General features: G+C 36.9%; 1 long non-coding RNA gene across 1 annotated transcript; it reads left to right on the forward strand.

Annotated features, from left to right (window-relative positions):
• Positions 1-14,886: 14,886 nt before the first annotated feature.
• On the forward strand, positions 14,887-16,185 carry LOC122053769. Its single transcript, XR_006132348.1, has 4 exons — positions 14,887-14,939; positions 15,671-15,784; positions 15,977-16,033; positions 16,108-16,185. It is a non-coding gene; the product is annotated as an uncharacterized LOC122053769 (long non-coding RNA).
• The last annotated feature ends 2,604 nt before the right edge of the window (positions 16,186-18,789 follow it).

An 18,789-nucleotide genomic window follows, 5' to 3' on the forward strand; every position in this document is an offset into this window, starting at 1 on the left:
CTGATGATGAGGTGATGTCCATTGAAGAGTTAGATGACGAAGTGATATCTATCAAAGAGTCAGATTCTTCTTTTCTTGGTTCTTCGTGGAGTCACAAGAACTTTATCCAAAGTTCTTTTATACATTTATAAGCGTTGATTCTTCTGAGTTCTTGAGCAAGTAGCACATGCAAAAGATGGAACTTGGCCTTACCATTCGCCTCAAATTCATCGCGCTATTTTTAGTCCAGCGGTGTTCTTCGAGTTCTTCTCCATTCTTGTCCTTGGGTGCTTCAAAATCATATTAAATTGTTAATAAATATTAAAATCAATTTTAAAGAATACTTCCATTAGTCATTTTGAAAATGAAAAATCCCCCTCAAACTTGTTGAGGATCTTAGGTCGACTATAAGGGGGGGGGGGGGATGAATTGGCGTTCTTTGAATTCTTGCTCCTACAACTTATTAGTGCTTAATGAACTAATGAAATTAAATAAGAATATAAACGCTAACAAGATCAATCTAATATGGTTCAGTGATTGTTTGCTCCTACTTCATGGCTTATCCTTGAGGTGGGCGAACTTTCAATCCTTTGGTAGATTAGTCCCTGGTAATCTCTAGCTAAATAAGCTCATTCTCGATGGAGCAAAACCTCCCACAAGAAAACTCTTCTTCATTACAAGATTGGGAAATAGGTGTAGGAAGAACAATGAAGGATTTTGAAGATGGAGACAAAAAACTAGGAGTAAATGATCAAAATAATAACCTCCTTCAATACTCCAAGCTCCCTATAAATAGAGTGGAAAGAGTTGATCATCAATCAACTCAATTCCTGTGCACCAGTCGACTGATAACAGCATCAGTTAACTGATGCTATCGTTGGACACAACCAACGACTACTTGACAGAATTAGGGTTCCTATCAATGGTCGCCAATGGCTACTTACCAGTCGGCTGGTCGCTATTGGCTGAGCAAACAGAATGCTTCTATTCACTCCCAATATATTGGCAATCGATTGGGTAGTTGACTAGGAAGTTGACTGGGCAGTCAACTGCCAATTCCATTGGTCGATTGTTCCTGGTTACACACTTAACTCTCATCCTCTCTAGAGTTGCCCTTTTGAAACCCTCTTCCTTAGCGTTCGTCCCTCAAATGCACTCAAGCCTGCGGCTTATCTCCATGAATCCTTCGCATGGCCTTGAAGTCTGCTTCCTTCTGCTCCACTCCATTGCTAATCATCCAGCGATCCTTCGGATGCCTTTCACGTCATTCGACACCGATCTCAAGGACCCGAGCCCTAGGATAACCTTCCCAAGCTTGGCCGCACTAAGCTTCTCATATGTGGTTTACCAAGCCCTGCATGACTCAACTACACATACCACCAATATGAAACATAACTTTTTTTGATACACACATCAAAACCATGGTTGTACCCGATCAAACCTAGGTTTATTGCACCCACAATCTCTCCCTTTTTGATGTGTGACAATATGTTTAAGTTAGGGATAAATAACAACTTGAAAATTTACAAGCATATATAAACATGAAGCATAAAATCCAATCTTCTCCTGAACATATTCTCTATCACTTAATTATCAAATTTGTTCAAATATGGAGAAATAAAAGTATCTAACTTATACCTTCTCATTTCTTCCTCTTTGACACCATCAAAAAGATTATGCCAACCAATCATGCATACCGTGGCATCAAATTTTGACTCAATTTGAACCAAGTTTAATTTTTTAAAATATAAGCAAAATACTAAAAAACACAGTCACCAATCGACTAGCACATAGTCAGTTCGAATTTCAGCTTCCGAAGCCAACTTCAGAAATACATAAAAAATCCATAAAATTTTAAAAATCATAAAATTTTGAAAATATATTTCTTTTAATGTCTTCTAACAAGGAAAAATATATTTTCATGAAAGTTTATTATATTTTTGAAGTTTTACCAAAAACTCAAAACCTTGAAAACCACTCAAGTTTGTATCAACTTTAAAACTTGTTTTGAATTCATATATTTTTCAAAAGCTATGTTACTGTTTACACAACATAGAATTATTTTCAAAACATTTAAAATATCCAACTATGATCTGACAAGATGTCCATTAATTAAACATTTACTTTCATGATGGTTGGTCAATGATTATTAAAATTTGATATAATTAATAACTCATCAAAATACCATAAGCATAAGTGAATTAAAAGTATCATCCTATCATCTCACATCCAGGTCTAGAAATATGTAAAGCAAGTCATGCCTATAGTTTGTTGTGAGATGTCATGAAAGCAACTTCTACTTAGCCCTTTTATCATGAATTTCTATCCAAGGCTAAGTGTCTCCTTTAGATCTCAAGTCAACCATTTATAAAGTATTTGAATTAAATCTTCTATGGTTGACTATCCCAAAATTCACTAACCCTTGAGGATTGACTTTGACATCTAATAGAGGTTCTTTCTAATTGGGTTAAGCAAATATTCCTTGGGAATCTATTTTCTATCTATGATTTTTGTCTTTAATTGCCCCTTAGCAATTAGACAGTGGTATGACTTTTCATTGTTGGATTCCTTATACCCTAGACCCTTTTTGTTGAAACTTATCCTTTGGCTCTTAATTGATCATGTTTAGGGTTTTAGAGCCAATTCAAATTTGTTAAGAACTTTGGTAAGGTATTCTACCTTTTTCCTTAAATCCTTATTTTCTTTTTCTAAAGATGATACATTTAAACTAGAAGAAGCATACATACTAGAGTCATTGTTATCCTTAAGAGACATAGATTCTAATTTTTCTTCAAAGAAAATGATATCATTTTTCAAAGACTTATTCTTGCTTTATTCCTTAAACAAAACCTTATTTGTACTTGTAATAATCATGACTAAAGTTTGAGTGGGTAGATTGTATACCTCACTTACCGAGAAGTCTGAGTCTGATGTTTGCCCTCCCCCTTCACTTGAGCTCCCCTCTTCTTCACATGAGCTCCTTTCCTCTTCTATTTCAGATGAAGTGGAGATAATGTCATCAATTCCCATTAGAGTAAAATGAGATACATGGTGTTCTTCTTCCTCCAATAATGATGAATCATCTCATGTTGCTATTAAATTTTGGGTCTTCCTCCCTTTTTCTTTTGTCTTCTTCTTTACTTCCTTCTTCTTTCCTTCCTTTTTCTTCAAGAGAGGGCATTGATCCTATTGGTACCCCAAGGTAGTTTTGATGTGATCAAATAAGTTAAGTTATGTCATGTTGTATTTAACCCTGTGCCTAAGTGTGTAGGAACTTAGGAGCACAAGAAGTAGAGCAAAAAACACAGAAGAGAGCCGATGGGCTAGGTGTGTTTGAGAGATGAGGTGCTGCGGAAGCGTACACCGACAGACGAGAAGGGAGCATGCGGTATTTCCGAGGGAAGAGAAGCTGGAGCAGAAGATTGCTCGAAGAGCAAAAGACGCAGCTATCCGAGGGACGAAAAGCTATGGAAGAGTACGCTAGCGGATAAGAAGGAAGCAAGCATTAATTCTGAGGGACGAGAAGCCGGAGCGGAAGTTTGCTCGAGAAGGTCGAAAGTTGGGTTCGAGTGAGCCCTATTTCTAATGGTCGAAATCACCCGAGGTGAGTGGAACCGAAGAAGGAGGCCTGGACCAAAAGTTAGCAAAAGCCTGACTTCTGATGCCCGGGGTGCCCGGACTACGTCAGGGTGCCCAGACCAGTCTGGGGCGCTCAGACTCTGGGCACCCAGAACCTGATTCTTAGACATTTTAACGTGGTGTTTGAATGTTACATCAGGGATAGAATTCTATCCCATTCTAGGTGCTTGGAATGCTTCCAGGCACCCTGAGCAGGGCTATATAAATAGCCCTGCTCTCAGAAGCTCAGTAGAACAAAAAATAGTGAAACGACACTTGTAGACACTTTTTGTTTTAGCTTTCTATTTTTGTGCTGTCATTGCTGTAAAGAGGCTTCTCCGCCTGAAGGAGAAATTAGTACGCTTTACTTCCTTGGATTAACAACCTCCCCGGTTATATCCAAGTAAATTTTCGGTGCCTTTGTCTTTTAGTTTCTTTATCTTTCTTATGCAAATGTTCTTTTAATTAAGTTATAAGTCTAAGAAAGGTTTTGTAATATTTTTGTGCAGGGGCTATTCACCCCCCTCTAGTCGGACGCCAAAGGTCCTAACAAGTGGTATCAGAGCGAGGATGCTTCAAGCGGATAAACCGCCGAATGAAGCATACGAGATGGCCGGACCAAGCATCTACCCACCAAAGTTAGAGGGGAAGTTCACGAGCTGGAAAAAGAAAATGGAGGTACTTTTCAAAATAGATTTTGATTTATTATTAATAATGGAATTTGGTTTTGAAGCACCCGAGGTCAAGGAAAAGTATCAATGGACGAAGAAGAAATAAGACGACTTCGTGGCAAACGACAAGGCAAAGTTTCATCTACTGAGCGTGTAACACCCGCGAAATTTTTAGCTATACATATGGGGTATTCTCTTCTAGAATGAAAGGAAAAGGGAAATAGAACAAAAAAAAAAATGAAAAGAGAGAGAAGTTAAGGCTTGAACCTTGAACCCCTCACAATAGATAAAGCTAAATTGGTGTATGATAACCAATAGAGTCATGAATGATATATGATTAGCAAGGAATGAAAATTGTAGTTAAAAGTAAGAGTATGATTAAGTAAGGAAGCAAGAAAATGTCAAGTAGCTTTCCTCCTCTTTCTCTTGGTTAAGAGAAAAAGCAAGCAAAAGACAAAGACAAGTTTTTTTTCTTCTTTCTTCTTTCTATTTTCGTGAGAATGAATGAGGGTGAGGGAATAGAGGAATCAAGGGGATGAATTGGGACATTTTTCTTTTTTTCCTCATTGAGAATAAATAGGAATGAGAAGGGAAAGAAAGGTTGGCTACTTCTTCCTCCTTCTTCTTCCTCCTCCTTCTTTCTCCTTTTTCCTACTCCACCGAGACCTAAAACTCTCCCCTCTCCCATTTCCAAATCCAAGCTAAGGTTTTCTCCCTAAGAAAACTAATTCACAAGAAGGAGTCCTCAAGATCTACTCCTTACAAGCAAGAGAAGCAAAAGGGAAAACTAGAAGGAGAAGCTTCCTTCTTCCTCTTCACAAGGGTACCTTCTTTTAAGAAAAACCAAGCAAGAGGATGTAAGTATCCCCTCACCTGTGGTACAAGTAGTTCATGTGTTTTTCCATGAGTTTAGATTGCATAAAAATATAGGGTTGCTTCTTGAAACTTTCGGCCACCAAAGTATATATATAAAAAAAACTTAAGGAGGCTTAAGACCTAAACTAAACATGCTCACTATGTTTCTTATGATATGTACCCTATGATAGGAGATTAGTTTAGTGTTCTTATGCTTGTACGTTGCTTAGAACTTAGATTCATGTTCTTTAAACTTTCGGCCAAGGCATGAAAAGAAGACCTAGGAAAGCTTAAGACCTAACTAAACATGCTCATGATGTCCCTTATGATATGTAACTTAGGATATGAGTTCTGTTTAGAATTCTAATGTTTTTTTTTCTTTATGCTGCATGTAACCTAGATCTATGCCTAGTAGGTTTCGGCCATGATAGAAATGAAGGCCTAGGAGAGTTTAAAATTTAATCTATCATGATCATGACTTTCTTTATGATATGGTATGAAGATTTCTTAGTGTTTTCATACTTGTATGTTGCTTGGAACCTAAATCCATGCCACTTTAGGGTTTTAGGGTTTCGGCCATGATAGAAATGAAGGCCTAGGAGTGTGTAAAATTTAATCTATCATGCTCATGACTTTCCTTATGATATGGTATGAAGATTTCTTAGTGTTTTCATGCTTGCATGTTGCTTGGAACCTAGATGCATCCCACTTTAGGGTTTCGGCCATGATGAGATTAAGGGTCTAAGAAAGCTTAAAAATCAAATCTAACATGCTCATGGTTTTCCTTATGATATGATATGAAGTTAGCTTGATATTCTTATGCTTGTATGTTGCTTAGACTTAGTTTCATTCTCCTTAAACATTCGGCCATAACAAGATTAAAATACCTAGGAAGCTTAGAACCTAAACTAAACATGATCATAATGTTCCTTATGATATATGATATGAATTTGGTTTAGGGTTCACATGTTTTTATGTTGTTTGTAACCTAGATTCATGCTTGGCAAGTTTCGGCCATAATAAGATTAAAATACCTAGGAAGCTTAGAACCTAAACTAAACATGCTTATAATGTTCCTTATGATATATGATATGAAATTGGTTTAGGGTTCACATGTGTTTATGTTGTTTGTAACCTAGATTCATACTTGGCAAGTTTCGGCCATAACAAGATTAAAAGACCTAGGAAGCTTAGAACCTAAACTAAACATGCTCATGATGTTCTTTATGATAAGTGTTATGAAGTTGGTTTAGGGTTCATATGCTCTCATGTTACTTGTAACCTAGATTCATGCTTGGCAAGTTTCGGCCCTAACAAGATTAAAGGACCTAGGAAGCTTAGAACCTAAACTAAACATGCTCATGATGTTCTTTATAATAAGTGTTATGAAGTTGGTTTAGGGTTCAAATGCTTTTATGTTACTTGTAACCTAGGACAATACCTTGCATGTTTCGGCCACTCCATGGAATTAGGGTTAGAGACCCAATTATGATTTACTATGTGTCTCACATGTTATGATATGAATTAGGATATGCTAGTTAATGTTTTCCATGCATGATTATGTTTCCCTTTGATATGTCATATGCTCCTTTATGTATGCTTATGAATCATGCATGATAATGACTCTTATGATGGGCTATATGCTCAAGTATGCATGCTTTATGATATGACAAGTAAAGGCCTAAGAGATGCTTCCCTATTAGTTGGGACTAAGAGCACTCTTTATGATATGACAAGTAAAGGCCTAAGAGTTGCTTCCCTATTAGTTGGGACTAAGAGCACTCTTCATGATATGATAAGTAAATATGACATGCTACTTTACTTTTTATGTGGCTTGTACCGGACCTTAGTGTCCAAGGGATGAGCTCCTTAGTTCGCCCCTAGGTCGACGGACATAGTACAGACTTAGTTCCCTAGTAGGTTCGGGACTAGCTACCCCATCCTAGGGATTGCGCGCATTTATGTTATGTGGTACATAGCCAGACTCTCATGTTGAGATTATATTTAAGTATTATATGATATTTTTTTTAAAAAGACATCTTGCACATGACATGACACATGATTTTGAAAGACATCTTGCATATACTTTTATGATATGATAGGTTATGATATGACATGATGCTCTTCCATGATATGATAGGTATGACATGATGCATTTATATAGAATGATATGATATGATATGTTATGATGCTCTTTTACATGATATGATGTTTTAGATGATTATGTCTCCATGCTATATGCTTATGTGATTATGCTATGATACATGGTTTTTGTGAGTAGGAAAGGATCTTACTAAGCCTGTGTGCTTATAGTTTACTTTCCTTGTACCGCAGATAAAGGTAAAGGATGGATAAACTAAGGGAGCAACAGGAGGGGCAAGAGACGTGTGTGGTGGTGGCTCGGCTAAGGAAAAAGACTTGCTTATGTTAATTTATGCTTGATATGAACTATGCCTACCTTATGTTAATGTTTTGCATGATTACTTAATACTTATTCATGCTTATGTTGGAAATTGATATCATGACTTTTTAAATTTAAAATTTATGCTTAATATGCTCATATGATTATAAATGCTTAGATAATTAGTTATTGGTGTTTAAAAGAAAAGTAAATTAAAAACATAAAAGAATATATAAATAAATACTTCTGCTGTTTAGAAATAGATTAATATGCATGTATGTTCCCGTAACCCCGTCATACCTGAAAAGGGCGGGCGTTACAAGTTGGTCCTACCGCCGCAAGAAGTCAACTGGATTAGAGCTTACAAGTTCGCCAAGGAGCTCTGGGAAAAATTTCAAATAACTTCACGAAGGAACCTCGGAGGCAAAACTTGTGAGACGGGACTTACTTCACAACCAGATCAGCAACCTCCGATTAGAAGAAGATGAAACTATAGCACATCTTCACTCGAGGATCAAGGAGCTCATCACCGAACTTTCGAATCTCAGAGAAAAGGTAAGCAATCGAGATTCGCTAAGGTACGCTCTTAATGCATTCCCTAGAAATACAAAATGGGCATCATTAGTAGATGTCTACTATATCTCTAAGGATTTAGAATCTGTTATCTTAGAAGAGTTATTTTCAACTTTTGAAATCCATGAAACAAGATGTACAGATTCGAAGGAGCCGAAGCACAACGTTGCCTTTAAGGTAAAGATGGATGAATAAGATTCAGAATCCTCTCTCGATGACGACGAAACGACAATGATGGTAAGGCAATTTAAAAAATTGCTTAAATTTGGAAAATCTAATAATTTGCAGGGTAGAAAATGAAGAAGAATCAGATGCTATCACTGTGATGAAGAAGGGCACATAAAAGATAACTACCCTAAATTGAAGAACAAAGACATGGGCAAGAACAAGAAGTCTATCCAATCTAACAAGTACAAGACGCTAAAGGCTATGTGGAACGAAACGTCGTCTGAATAAGAGATTGAGGCTTTCTCTAGACTTGCGTTAATGGCAAGCCATCAAGAAAATGAACACGAAGCAAGCTCGTCCGAAATGAGCATTGAGAGCATTGATGAAGGGGGAGCTACATCGGATGAAAGCAGCAGTTCAGGGGGAGCTACGGATGATGGGATCGACAAGGTAAGTCATGTACGATCTCTACCTTCCGATAAATTATTCAAGTTTGTTAAATTATTGTCAAAGCATTGCTATAAGATAGAAAAATAAAACCAAAAGTTAAAGTTAATTCTAATCAAATCTTGTCCATTAGAAGAATTTGACAAAATAAAATTGGTAAATGATAATTTACAAACAAAAATAGCATACTTGAAAAATCCTGCATGTTCATTTAATCAAAACAATAAAAGATATAATAATTTGAACTAGTAGGTTAAACACCACAAGGGACAAATAAAGAAAATTTCAAAGAAATACATACCCAAAAGATTTTTAATTAATCCAGTAGGTTGGAACCTATATCGGATTCCAAAATCTTGTCTAAATTAAAATTTAATTGGGCTTAGGGCTTTCAGAGAGTAGATTAAATGTTTAATTTCCTTAAGAGTCTTTATCTATAAAGTGGTTGTTGCTTCAATAACCAAGAAGGCCTAGTGCCTTGCCACAGCTTGAAAGCCAATTAATAAAATAAAATATTTAATTGACTGACTGATAAAGCATTTAATTGTAATTAATGATTTAAATAGTTACTCAACTATTTTTTTTCTTAGAATTTTTTTTGCAAAACTTAAAATTTCTAAAATTACTGTAATTTTTTTAAAGTGATATCAAAGTTATTTTCAAAGTTTTTAAAAACTTGATAAATTTTTCAAAATGTTGGAAAATCAGAATTTTTTTTAACTAAAAACTTTTTTATTTTTGAAAAGTTACCCATAGATTTTTTTTTTAGGTACCCCATTTTTTATGTGATCAAAGGGGGAGTGTTGGGACCGAAAATGGAGCTAGAGTGGGGGGGGGGGGGGGAATAGCTCTTCGCGATCTCGTGCTCGTCGTTGCTTACCTCTTGCGATGATGTGCAGCGGAAATACAAGAAAACAAACACACAATGCTAACTCTAGGGATTTACTTGGTATCCACCTCAAGAAGAGGTGACTAGTCCAAGGATCCACACACTCACGCACCCTCCACTATAGAAACACTCCTTCTCGGTAACTACCGAAGGCGGAGAAGCCCTACAACCTCACAATACAACAATGAGAAAGAAAGAAGCAAAATACAAATGAATCTTACAAGATTACAATGAAAACCCTAGCTTCTTCTTCTTCTTGTTGCAACTCGCCTCTTGACTTGGATGAGCCTCTAAGAACCTTCAAGAACTGGCGGTCAGGAAGAAAAGATCATTGTGGAGCTGTGCTGTAATCGCCCGTGGAGAAGAGAGGAAGAGATACGCAGAAAAACGCTTGCCAACGGCTTTATCCGCGCCAACGGTCAAATCCCGATCGATTGGATTGCTCCCAATCGATCGGTAGATCGATCCAGAGCGCCTCTGTGCTCTCGGGAATTGCCTGGATCGATCGGCTGATCGATCCAGGGCTTATCATGCGAAATCGCATCTCCCAATCGATCTCCCGATCTATCGGAGGCTTCCAATCGATCGGCTGATCGACTGGGAGGCTTTCTGTTCGCGCGACACTTCCCCCCAATCGATCCACCTATCGATTGGGAGAAGGCTTGTCGCGGGGACTCTCCCAATCGATCGACCGATCAATTGGGCATGAGCCAATCGATCGGCTGATCGATCCAGCTCTTGTTTTTGCCCAAAAATAAGTCCAAAGTCCCCTAAACCAACATTCGGTCAACCATGACCTGTTGGTACATCATGCCTAGCATCCGGTCACCCTTGACCTGCTAGGACTTCCTCAATAAGTGTCTGGTCAATCCCTTTGACCCACTTGGACTTTTCTCCTCGTGCCAAGTGTCCGGTCATCCTTGACCCACTTGGACTTATCTTCACCAGGTGTCCGATCAACCTTGATCCACCTGGATTTCCCGTGCCAAGTATCCGGTCAATCCCTTTGACCTACTTGGGCTTCCCAATATCAGATGTCTGATCAAATTTGATCCATCTGGATTTCCTATGCCTGGCTTCACTCACCAGGACTTTCCATACTGCCTAGCTTCACTCACTAGGTCTTCCACCTGGCTTCACTCACCAGGACTTTCACCTAGCTTTACTCACTAGGATTTTCCTTCTACCTAGCTTCACTCACCAGGACTTTCCATACTGCCTAGCTTCACTCACTAGGTCTTTCACCTAGCTTCACTCACCAGGACTTTCCATACTGCCTAGCTTCACTCACTAGGTCTTTCATCTGGCTTCACTCACTAGGATTTTCCAGTCAAATATCCAGTCAACCTTGACCTACTTGACTCTCCTTCACAATCTAACCACATGAACAATTGCACCTGCAATCTCCATGCCTTGTCTCCATGTATTGTCAAACATCGAAATCCAAACATCAAGACTCGAGCTTGACCCAATTCAAGCTCAGTCAACCAGGTCAACCTTGACCTAGGGAATATTGCACCAACAATCTCTTCCTTTTTGATGTTTGACAATACCACTAGTAAGTTAGGCTAATCCCATAACCTCAACTCCCTTCATGCCAATATGAGAATGATGGTTTCCTTTATTCTCCTCCTTTTCTAGAGGGAAAACTCCCTCTTAGGTAATGAAGACCTAACTTAACCACACATTCTCCCCCTATTGGCACACATAAAAAACTCTCCCCTTGAAGAGTTATCCAACGTTGTTGACAACTTCACTCGTTGTTCACAACACAATAACGAAGGTCCCATACCCTTCATTATTTTAAACGCTCATCCTTGAGCATATACCACTTGGTATATTCATATACGATTCAAATGAAGGTCTCATACCCTTCATTGTCATCAAATACTCATCTGTGAGCAAACACCACATGAATAATGAAGATATCCACTCTCCATTATATTCAAATGTCCAACCTTGAGCATTTTCGCTAAAGAAGGTTAACCACCTTCCAAGGTGTATGAAAAATAAATTTTCATGTCCTTAAAGAGTAACTCCCCCTAAAGACATACACGTAACTTCTGTCATTGCATCAACAATGACTTGGAATCCCTAAACCTTTAGGAAACCCAAATTTAGAAGTTTTGAGGTTCAAAAATTCAATATCGAAACCAAACCTCAACCTAAACCTCTACTTAGTCTCCATTCACCAATCCGTCCTTGTTTTCATCATGAAAACTCTCCCTAAATGTATACAAATATGTTTTGAGGGGTTAGGAATGGGTACCTAGACTAAAGGTGGTTCAAAATGCTAAAATCAGACTTTCCCAGCCAAAATCAGCATCCCCAATCGATTGGGGTTGGGTCCCAATCGATTGAACCCTGCTGAATCAATCCACTGATCGATTCAGACTATGTGGATCGATCCAGCGAGCTTCTACTCGCGAGAGATGCCTTCTCAATCGATCACTCGATCGATTTAGGCACTTCAATCGATTGGGTGATCGATTGAAGCTCTAAAAAAGATGAAATTCACTTTCAGTCAATTTCAGAAACTCCCCAAAAATTCTACAAAATTCAAAAAATTATGAAAATTTATGTAGACATTCCTTAGGGCATACATTATCAAGGAAAAATAGTTTTCTATGAAAATACTTTATATTTTCCAAGTTTGACATAAACTTGAAAACTAGTAAAAAGTTTAGTGTTTTCTTCCAAGTTTGTGCTCAACTATTCAATGATGATTACTATCAAAAGATAGTCTTCACCAAGGTTTTCCAAAAGCATTTTAAAATCATTTTCAAAACCAATATCCAACCATATTCTTTGGGCTCAATGCACATGACTTGCACATTAGCTTTCCCAATGATTGGAAAACACATAACTATGTGTTTTGATGAACTTAAAACTCAAAAGAATGCACTAAATCAACATCTTGAGTTTTGTTCATCATCCTAACATCTCACTTGTATCTAATGTGCACTAAAACACATACAAGTCACCTTATAGTTCTTTTATGAGATGTAAAGTTTGGTTTTGCCCTAATCTAGGGATCATGCATATCTACCTAGGCATTTTGAGGTTATGAACATCCACCAAGGATGTTATTTGTTAATAAATGTCATTTGTCCTTAAATTGCAAGGAATTAAAATAATTCTTGATATGTTATGGCATACATCAAAAAGAAATAATTTTCAAAAGAAAATTTCCTATAACTACATGATGTATGTATGACATGACATGGTATTTTTGTGTTTTTCATAATAAGACATGAATGCAAAAATAAATATGATGTCATGGAATATGATGGGCAAATAAAATATGACAAATTAGCATAAAAGAAATACCTAGATTATCTATCTAAGTGTCCTTAACCCTTAGCTAGATTAAAATTTAAACCTAGATTGTCCACTATTTCCCAAGAAAATGGCAAAATTCAATTTTGACATTTCTTTTGATTTTCCTAATTTTGTGCCAATTTAAATTAAGCATATTCCTCAAATTTTGACACAAATTACTCTTTTAAAGAGTAACAAATTGAAATAAGGCTTAGATTTGCCTTTAACTTCCCTAAGAACATACCACAATCCCAACTTGGTAGTTTTTATGATTTTTCCAAATGTGCCAAACTAAATGTAAAATTTAAATTTCTCACATTATGGCACATCTTACTCTTTCCAAGAGTAAGTGAAAATCCACTTCATTTTCAAAGGTTAATAGTAACCTTGAAAATACTCTTAGAGTGCCAACTTTATCATGATTGGGTTAACTACCCTTTCAATTTGGGTTGACACTCTCTCACCCATCTAAGAGGTAGAGAAAATGCTCCTAGGAACCTAAAACCTATTGGTGCTCCTTGGATGCTCTAGGTATTCACTAGGGATAACTTCCCTAGATACAATGCTCTAGGTATTCACTAGGGATAACTTCCCTAGATACCTTCCTAGTGACCTTGTTAGGCTTCTTAGAAGCCTTGGTCACATTTTCTAGGTCAACTCTAGGAATTTCTTCCCTTGTGACCTTCTTTGTGACTTTCTTGGACTTCTTAGAAGTCTTAGTCGCTTTTGTTGCAAAAATACTCTTAGGAATAACCTTCCTAGTATTTTTTGACTTGACCATTTGACCTAGACTCGGTTCCATAACTATATGGAACCCTATGGTAAGAAATTACATCCTTCTTAGCCTTTGGTTTATATCCCAAACCTCTATGGCCATTGGATGACTTTTGTTGTCCTAAAACTAGGTTATGCTCATTTTGCCCTTTCACTACAACAAAAACTGCAAACAACAACACCCCTACGACAACGGTTTTAAGAGAAAGGGTTGTGTATTTGCTCAAAGACAACGGTTTTTGCCAAAACCGTTGTCTTTGAACTCCCCATTAAATTTAAAAGACAACGGTTTTGGCAAAACTGTTGTCATTGAGCAATTTTTTTTTAAAACGACAACACTTTTTACAATGGTTTTATAAACCGTTGTCTTTATCCGCGTTTTTAGCGACTACGACAACAGTTTTAAAAAAACCGTTGTCTTTGACTTTATTCATTTCGTCATTTCCCCCTCGTAGTTTTGCTTTCCCTCTCTCCGCAAATCTTTTCGACGCCTTCTTTTCCCCTTCGCGCTCTCAAACCTAAGTCATTTTTCTTTCCTCTCCTTATACAATCTCTTCATGCCATCCCGTCGATCGCTGGATCTTCCTCCATGATGAAGTGAACACCTCCCATGGCTCGCTTTCTTCTTCCTGTCAGAATCGAATAGTTGCATCCGACCAAACAAACCACATACATCGTAAGGTCAAGGTACAAGGTGAATTGGAAGTGATGAGGCGGAAGAAGATGGTGGTGTTGCTCCTTTTGTTCCTATTTTTCTCGGTGTTTTGCTGCGTATCTGCTGCATCCCTAGCTAGTGAGCGTGGATTTTGATGTTTGTGTGTGTGTGCGCGAGTGTGAGGGAGGGGAGAGGTTGTGGGTTTCACGGGTTCCTTGTTGAGCTTTGATCGTTCTGTTTTACTTTTTTTTTTTAGGGCTGGTAAGCGTGTTGTTCTTCAACCTCTTTTCTTCCCTTCTGTGGCGGCTTTGGTCGGCGACGTTGGATTCGAGGATTGGTAAGACTCGAAGATTGATTTCTCTCTCTCTCTCTTCTTTTTGTTTAGTTGATTTGGTGTTTTGGATTAATCAGCGATCTTGAGCCCTTCGATTGTGAGGATTGAGAGTGGATACGGCATCGAGACTGTTTTCGATGGGAGTGAGCATGGAATCGAGCCGTTCTCGGTCGAAGTCACGCCGGGAGGGGAGCTTTTGGTACTGGATTCCAAGAACAGTAACATCTACAAGGTTTCTTTGCCCTTGTCTAAATGTGAGTGTGTTTATCCTCTCATAAAGATCGAAGTGTCCATTTGCATGACACAAATATAACCAATGATACCACATGAAACACCATGAATGAGGCCTATAATGTGCAATTTCATAAGAATTTTAATGCTTAGACTCTTCATCTATCTCCTCAATATCCATGTTCAATGCTCTAAGTAGGCATTCAAACTTTCTATTGATGTGAATATAAATTAAAGATGTTAAATGGTTTCTGTAAAATACTTACTGAATCTATTAGTCCCAGGGACTTATGACTGATACTTGTTTGATTTTGTCCGATATGAGATTGATATCTTGACAGTGGAATATTTGAGTGTTCTTAAAGTTACTGGATGTGAAGCCAAGTGATGGTCTAGAGGAGCAGCCTAAATTGTTCTAAAAAATATCAGCAATAGTTGCTGGTTGGTGATGATGGTTTCACTGTTCTGATACCATGACGATCCAATTTTGTGATTGTCTTCCATTAGAAAGGGGCCAAAGAAGATAACTACTAATAAGTAACACGATGTGTTTGATTCCAGAATTTCTATGCTGATGTTGGCACTTTGAATATGACATTGTATTTTTAATCTTTTAATTTAGTTAATCTTTTAAGCATTTGTTCCAGATACATTCTTGAATATGATTGTTCTAAATGCGCTCTTATTGTGGTTTGTTGAATAACTAAATCTCTTTGATATTATCACTGACTTCCACTGTGAATTTTTTGGATAGACAACAGGCCTAAGCTTGTTGCTGGTTCAGCTAAAGGTTGGAGCGGTCATGTTGATGGCAAACCACGTGAAGCAAGGATGAACCATCCAACAGGGCTCACAGTCGATAGCAAGGGTAACATTTATGTTGTTGACACAAAGAACAAAGCAATTAGGAAAATCGTTGATGGCCTAAGCATGTCATTTTGTAACTACAAATCTTGTAACTTTGTGAGCTCAAGTTCATCGAATTTGTTATTGTTCTATTCTGTGCAATCAAAACAGTCCTTATTTATCAATCATGTTTTAATCACTTTCTACATGCTAGGTAGCGTGTATTCTAATGTTCAAGCTTCAGCAAGATGATTTCCCAGTGGATACTCATGTGTGCTCTTTTAAATAATCTCAAATTCTAGCAAAGTATCAACTAATATATGCAGAACCATGGTACTTTTGCAGGTTTTTAGGATAATGAGGGACATTGGTTGGATCCCCATTAAAGCAAACAGAGAGCAAGCATATATCCACCTCAATAATAGAATATCTAATCATTTGAAGTTTGACCTGAATTATCTTCTTGTAACTCATGGAAGATTTTTGTCACAGGTGTTCTGTTAGAAGAGGTAATTAGAACATGGGAGATGGTCCACAGGTTTCCTGCCCTCTCACTCAGTACTGTAAAAATACAACGAAATAAGCTAATCATTTCCAGCTTGCATCTCTATAAATCTACATCACCTGCTATCTTTCCCATAAATATTATGAGTGAAGCACTGAAGCTACTGTAGTTTATCCTTATGTTGGTTGCAACTTCTGCCTTCTTTAATTGCCTGAGCTGTAACACATTGAACTCTACCTAGTCTGTACATCTGCTTGTCATAGTTGGGTCTCATTGGTCATCTCTTAGGGTGCTTGAATACTCTTTGACCTAAATGAAAGTTACTGAAGATGAACTCATGAAACTGTACTATGATAATTAGCTATCTTGAAATATTGCTTTGAATATAGCGCTCCATGAATACATTTAACATACTGAAGTTGGTTGTCCCTTTGTGAGTTTAATATCCATGAATACATTTAACATACATTTAACAATCGAGTTTAATATTCTTGAAAATTTTCTGTTCAACTCTTATTCATTGGCTTGTCTTTGTCTATCATAGAGCTTAGCAACTAACTCATAGGCAATCCTTTGCTTTTGGTTCTAAAGAAGATATTTTCTGATATTATCAACATTGTTAATACTTGCTTACATCACTATCCACTCATTATATTCTCTTTTTTTTTTCGACCAAAATTAGGTTGTGTACCTTTAAGTCACTCTCTTGTCATCTGCATTTATAATATTCATACTTCTTTTCCTCTTTGATTCACACTCATGTGTGTGATTATGCAAATAGCTGCATAAGTACTATTATTTCTCTAACTTTACTAGGTATGAGGCCAATCAACCTGCCGTAGTAGACCAGTGCTTCAAGATGTTAAGCATGGTAAGCAAAAAACAAGTTTCTTTCTCATTTTTGTTTTATATTGAATTGGTAGGACAAAGTTGTGGAGCTACACAAATGCATCTCTAGCTTTCCACCTTTTAAGATTTCAAGTGATATGCTCTCTTATTCTCACGTTTATTTGCAAACAAAGTTGGATTTTCTGTTAAGTGGTACTAATCTTGTCCTCCTTTTGTTATTAGTATTTTTCCACTTTGTTTATTGAAACACTGAAACTTCCAGAGCATGCTATCATGTAGAAGAAAAATATAAAACAAAAGTTGCAACCACTTGGTGATGCTCTTTGTATTTTGATTTTTTTTCCTTTGATTGACTCTAGCAATGCATTTGCTGTGGAGAAACATTAATTTACTGATGAGAAAAGTCATGTCAGCTTAGTATAAGGATGAGTTTTATCCAACATTGACTCTTCATCCAATATCCCTACTGAAGAAATGGAAACTGGTGTGGCAGCACAAGGTTCTGGTTCCAGGGAGTTGAAAGCCAACTCTCTCTATCCAGACAAAGGGGAAGAGAAAAAGATTCGCTTGTGTGGCTTTGAGTTCGATCCAAATTGGGATGGGGAGAGTGGAAACAAGGAGGATGGTAATTTTTGAGTTCCAAGAATAGTTTAACAATTTTGTTACTGATTATACGTCTATTAAATGCTACTACATTTTGATATTTTCTTTCTCAAGTACTTAGAAAATGATACTATACTAATTTTGGATGAGAAGAGAAGAAGCCTTCTTGTTTTCTCTAGTTACAGTTCATGCAGTTATTACAATTCTCTTTTCTGTTATATTTTATATTTTTCTTTGATAAGTTTTGTTAATTTTTCTCTCCTTTTGACTTTGTTTGTATTAAATCAATGGTTTGAGTTTTAAGTATTGATTAATTGACTTTTCTCTTGTAGGTACGTAACACAGGGGCAATTCATGAGGATTGGGATTTTTGATGCAAGGAGTGAGCTTTCTTTAGTTTCTATATGGCCTTGCTTATGCGAAGAAGCCATTTGACGAACTGGAAAACATGTGATTTATGGTTTGATACTACTAAGGTTAATGAGTGTACAACTCTTTTTGTATATTTGAGCTGGCATATTTTAGATTGAATATAGTAAATATTTAGTTTTGTATTGGTGGTCATGCTTATATTAAAAAAAGATTGGTTGTTTGTTATTATCATGTTACAACATGAACATTAAAGACAACGGTTAGAAACGTTGTAAAAAGTACGTAATTACAACGGAATTTTTTTTGTGAAAAGTGATAAAAGACAACGATTTTATCGATTGTAAAATATATTAAAATTATATACCACAACAGTTTATAACTGTTGTAAAATTTAAAATCGCAATGTTTTAAATTATCTACCACAACGGTTTATATCTGTTGTAAAGAGAGTCTACCATAACGGTTTATTTTTGTTGTTGAAATTATCTACCACAATGGTTTTAAAACGTTGTCGTATCCTTCGCAAATAAATTTTGAGCATATAAACAACAACGGATAAAAATCGTTGTAAAATGTCTACAAAGACAACAGATTCAAAACCGTTGTCGTAGGGCAATACATTCTACAACGCCCTTAGTTACAACGATTTTTTGACCCTACGACAACGGATAATATCCGTTGTTGTTTGCAGTTTTTGT

Source organism: Zingiber officinale, chromosome 3A, assembly GCF_018446385.1.
Source record: "Zingiber officinale cultivar Zhangliang chromosome 3A, Zo_v1.1, whole genome shotgun sequence".
NCBI classification, from domain to species: domain Eukaryota; kingdom Viridiplantae; phylum Streptophyta; class Magnoliopsida; order Zingiberales; family Zingiberaceae; genus Zingiber; species Zingiber officinale.